General features: G+C 37.2%; 1 long non-coding RNA gene across 1 annotated transcript in view; it reads right to left on the bottom strand.

Moving 5' to 3' along the window:
* Positions 1-1,192: 1,192 nt before the first annotated feature.
* LOC138014506 (uncharacterized) overlaps positions 1,193-5,684 on the bottom strand; it is a 6,625-nt gene continuing 2,133 nt past the window's right edge. Inside the window, exon 2 of the long non-coding RNA XR_011125320.1 lies at positions 1,193-2,552. This is a non-coding gene — a long non-coding RNA (uncharacterized lncRNA). The remainder of the gene's footprint in view (positions 2,553-5,684) is intronic.

The following is a 5,684-nucleotide window of genomic DNA, read 5'->3' as shown; positions in this document are numbered from 1 at the left end:
TTAAAATATATTTAGTTTCTCAACTTGAAATACAACGCCGATCAGATCAAGCCACCACGAGTCCCCAGGTCTCTCTTTCCACCTTCTTACAGGGACAGTTTTCCTTAGTATCTTTGCTGTCCCCAGCAACGCTGCTTTCTGGATAACTTCCAACCTCACATTCACGCCGATTCGCTTCATGTACTCCTTAAAAAGGGCCCCAATAACAGCAGGCACTACAATGACTTTTTGCATGTGCCAGACCTTTCGATAGTTGGTATTTCTCTAACTTCTCAAGTTCCTTGTATTTCGTTTTCACCCTGTCATCACCTGGGATGCCAACATCAATTATGACAACCTCTCTCAGGCTTCTGTTCATACCAGCTATCAGCTCTTTCTACTGAATACACATTTACCACAAAGTTGCCAGTGAATATACCGCGCCACGTTATCGTGCCTTCCTTTATATTCTGTCTGCACACCAGCTTACAGCACTCACTCACCACATGGGGCCATCGTTTCTCCCTTACTTCCGCACATTCTGCACAAAATGGGATTCTGCTGTGTGATCAATTGAAATCTCATATAATTTGTTCTCAAAGCTTGTTCCTGGGGCGCTACATATCAGGGCCTCAGTCACATCCTTTCAAATCTCCTTTTTGCAATCCACTGCCAAGTTCTATTCCAGTCAATATCTTCCTTTTCTCTCACATGCTGTCCGTACATTCTTTTCTGCGTCCATTCATTCTCCTTCTCCTTTGCTTCATTCGATTCCCTTTGGGTCAACAGCCTCTCAGATGTTGACTACATTCAGAAACCCATAAGGGTTGAAACGTGTAACGGGCCCCTTGTGTGCTTGGAAACAAGCTTCTGAATATTCGATTTGCTAAGTACCATATTTGGAACAACAAAAGCGAGGGGTTTCCAAATATGGTACTTTGCAATGAAACATTCAACCAATCAGTTCGCAAGGAATATTCGGAAGCTGTGAACGCGCGTTACACGTTTCAACCATTATGGGTTTCTGCTACATTGCTATCTCCAACTTCCCTGTATTCAGTTTTGGAAGGAAATTTTGCGTCCCCATAGAGAAACCGACGGCAAGGAAATGTGCAGCACTTGAAGAACGATCGTTTTTTTTTTAAATAACTTATTGATGTCAATAACCCCAAGGGTTAGGAAAGCCATAAAAATACAAGAAAAAGAAGAAAAATCAGTAATCAACCCAACAATTTATTACTTTCACTGATATTTTTTTTTACAAATATTATCTTAAATATAAATAAGGTAAGAAGGTGACATACATGCCCATCGTGACCAATGAGTATCTTAAATACCTAACTGACTCTCTTTTTTAAAGAGCACATTATTACACTCCTTATGGCTTTGCATAAGTTAATAAATAGTCTGACTTAAATTAATTTTACCTCGTGTCTTAAATATCTAACTGACTCTCTTTTAAAGAGAACATTATTACACTCCTTATGGCTTTGCATAAGTTAATAGTCTGACTTAAATTAATTTTACCTCGTGTTTTTTAGAGGAATTCTGAAACATCTCCTGTAAGTGGTGATGACTCAGTTTGCCTTGGTAATTTATATTGATTAAACCAGTGCGCATCGATTCAAATTCCTAACAATTTATACAGAGGTAAAACTCCTAAATAACATCATATTACCAACCAATGTGATCGTTTAAGAACCCATTGGCTTTTGTGGTAAGGTTCCAGTTTGCAATAAAAAACCCAAAAATTCCAACGAAATTATAAACTTCCCGAATAAATAATCTGAAATCTTGCGCGACTTGACGCAATTTCAAGTAAATACCATGGGCTTGAATTTTCAACTTCGCCTTGCACTGAAACCAAATTGCGCGAACCCGAACTCGAGTCTTGTCCTAATCCTTCTAGTACTTACACACTTATCTCTGAAAGAAATTTGCAACAAAAGCTAGCTCTATCTTTCTCAGTTTAAGCTTCTTGTCAATGTTGTTAAAAAACTCTTTTGTAATTAAGGATTTTAGCTAAATGATTTATTCGTAGTTGGGCATAACTTGTGTAACAGGCACCTTTGAAAAAGCGATGACTAAGCCTTGCAAGAACAGGTGGTAGGTATAAATACGATTTTCCTGAATCGTTAAACTTCGCATGATGTGATAATTCACATGCGCATGCGCCAGACGCAGAGGTCGAGCTGCAGTTTGGAAAAAAAAACTATGGAACCTCTAGGGAGAGTCTTTTTGAAGTATCCTATAAGACAGCTAGGTTCTGGTGTCCTGTTTTCTCTTTTGAGTCTCCTAGATGCTGGTTGAGTAGTGGCTGTCGCACCAGGAATAGTTGCTTGGGAAGAATCACTACTTGAATCCCGTCTGAAAGTGGTCTGACTTGAAGGAGGTTCTTCGCTTGTCGATGGAAAGTAGCCAACGCCCTCGTATTGAGCATTACTGCCTTCTTTTTGCTCATCCGAAATCCAAGTCTGGACCGCTTTGTCAATGCTGTCCCAGAGATCCCATTCTGATGAAACTGATCGACCACTACTCATGCTTAACAAACAAGCACCCAAAAGAAAGACAAACTGGAAAAGAAAATTAGGAAAACTTCCTTTTCATTCTACCGTAACAACCAATACATCCAGTCAGGGAATCTTTGCTGACGTCATTGGGGTTTACATGCAATTAATTTTGTTTCATTAACATACGAGTTTGCTCACAGAAGATATTGTGATATTTACAAATTACTTCAAAAGGTAATAAAACTGGTTAAACTTAGTTAAATGTCCAATTTTAAGCCTCTTGGCTTTGTTAACGTGCCAGTTATTAGCCATCAAAAACTGATAATTCTTGGGTGGCAAAGGCGTTAATGAGGATCCCATAAACTCTTTGATTTTGAATTTCCAAAGCATCGTTGCTTAGAGATTATCTGGCATATCGGATTCAAACTGCGATAGCTATTGCTAATGAGGCAAAAATTTAAACAAAGTTTCCCCTACACAGCTTTACACAACATCTTTTCTACAACAAAATACAACAAGAATGCAATATCCAGCTGAGCGAGTGAGTGTAAATTAGAAAAAAAAAATTACTGAATATATTCCCATGTTGAGCCACTTCTACCTTCAGGAAATGAACGACGCGTTCTGACGAAAGCATATAATGATATTGAAATGTGTGTCGAATCGGAATAACGATGGCCCTACCTCCGCCATTAGTCCAGTGAACGAAAGTCTACCCTATCTTATCAATAAGTGTACAATGCTCTCGAATTGTTATAATTATTGTTGTTGTTAATTAATGATTGATTGTTCGTTGTTACTAAGACAATTATCTTTTCAAACTGAGAAAGAGGCCGACCATCTCAGCAGTTATAAATGTAATCGAAGGTTCTCTATTTTAAATCTTTTTATACAATTCTCAAGTCTTGTTAAAAATGAAGCAATAATTAAGCTCACCTTTAAAACTCCCATGTTTTTTTGTTTTGTTTCTGTAATGTCGACCGTTACAATTCTTTTATGAGCTGGAAAGTTGTTGTTTGATCTTCTCAGGGAGACAATTCGAGGAATATTCATGCTTAAGCTGGGAATGGCTACCTTTTATAACGAAAAGTGATCCAAATTTGGTTCATGTACTGGGATGGGAAAGTACGTTTTCATGTCCGCCATTACTTCACATGTTATATTTGAACACCGTTTCATCCCGTTCAAGAGAGCGGTTACTTCATTGTTCAAATAAATATCGGTGTAAAGCAACTTTCCTGAGACCTTAAACTTCCTATAACACTGGAAGCGAACACCAAAAACTGCACTGACTGTGGTCCTCGAACAACCAGCGACTTGAATTATTCCATTTAAACCATTTCCACTTGCGGGACAAGTCCTGACGCCCCCAGCAGAGCAATTTTTAAGACAGAAATTATTATTGATTATAAATATTTCCACTAACAACTGATCTAATTATGAAAGCTCAAAAAAACGACAAAAAAGTTGTTTTCGTTACTCATTAAGTCTCTTCCGGCTGAACTGGACGATAGTATGGGCCTAGCTGATAAATATAGTTCACAGAATGCAGACTTTGAGCACTCAAAGTCCGCATTCTGCGAACTATAGTCGAAATTCTATTAAATTAGTACGTTATGTAATTGATTTCTCAAGAAATTATCCACCTAGTGGAGGAAGATGAATTAAAAAAACTCCTCATTTTTGGGACAGGTTTTTATTCTCCATTATTTACATTTTATATTTTGTCTTTTTAACTTCATTACTATAAATTCAGTAGTTCCCAGTGATAGTTGTTCCATGCCGACTTCTCTCCCGGCTTGAATAAATTACTCGTTTGCCTCATGGTGTAAATGTAAACTGATCGAAGAAAATTGCAATCTATCTCCTTTCGGGACAAGCAATATTGCACCATTCAGTGAACAACAACTAACTGGTAACAATTTATTTCTAAGAATGCACACCCACTTACTTGATTAAGGTGGACTTAAGTCAGAACTTTACTTAAGAACGTAACTTCCGGTAAGTTTGTAAAGCGATTCAAACCCAAAATTATTTTTGAGATCAGGGATTCGCTGATTAGGTGAGATACGATATACCCGGATTTCCGCATCCATCACACACGCCCGAACTCATACAATGTTTACCCTGTAGTATTGCGTCTTAGGCTGTCGCTGGTTCCGCTTTCGAAGTTTGTTATTAATTCAATGTCCTTTATTTAAAAATAAAGTTCTTTATTTAAACTCGTCCTTGAAAACAAAAAAAATGGTTTGGTCAAACTTATTAGAAATCTTCAGATCTGAAAAGTGTCTATAAATCTCCTTCATTCGCTCGCTACATAAAGTAATAGATTCGAAATTATATCAAGTGTTGTAATGACACTGATGTAATCGATTACATTATCCTCTTGCAATTAAGAGTTTTTCTGTAATAAAATAGACTTTCTACTAAATTCCTCTTGCTTTGAAACAAGCGTGAAACGAAAGCTACACTATCGAAACATTCAACAGTTGATGTATTGCGTTACATTTCGTAGTTGAAGGCTTCTCCTTCCCGTCACAGCGCCCCGCCGCGATGTTTTTTTTGGGTAGCATTTATCTCTAAAATCTTACAATATTTTTTTAACTCTAGTCACAAGAAAATTGAAAAAAAGAAAAATGTGTTTTCACTACTTTTGCAGATTAAGTACATAAGGTTGCTTCCCGTTTTAGTTTTTGCGTGTCAGCAGCTTGCTCTAAATTGAAGTAAGTATCGTTCATTGGGACGAAACATTAGACGCCGAATCGACCGGAGTTCCTTTCAGGCAACCCTGACGGTAAGGCTTGCTGTAAGAAAATTAATAATAAAATAACGTTTACGAATGAACTCGGGTTGAGTTTTTCTTTCCTTGGACAAGGTAAAGTAAGATTTTTAGCACTTTTGCACTTTAACACTGACATTTACATATGTGACTTGATATTTGAATCCGACAATAAGCAGTCTTACGATTTTTATAGACAAAAGGGTCTTAAAACAGATTTCCTGATATGGACAGGTTCAAGAGTATCAGTTCCGAAAAAAACTCAGGTCGTTGGGAATTGTTACCTGAAATGGACTCGGTAAATTTTAAACATAATGATATACAATTCGACGTTTACAGGGCTAAGTGTAAGCATTTTTATAAATTATTAATAACAGCTAAGGCTAAATTGCCTAATATGTCTAAGAAACTAATCT

This window comes from Montipora capricornis, chromosome 8 (assembly GCF_036669925.1).
Source record: "Montipora capricornis isolate CH-2021 chromosome 8, ASM3666992v2, whole genome shotgun sequence".
In the NCBI taxonomy this organism is placed as follows: Eukaryota; Metazoa; Cnidaria; class Anthozoa; order Scleractinia; family Acroporidae; genus Montipora; species Montipora capricornis.
The sequence above is the reverse complement of the archived record's forward strand: the minus strand, read 5'-3'. Positions and strand labels throughout refer to the sequence as shown.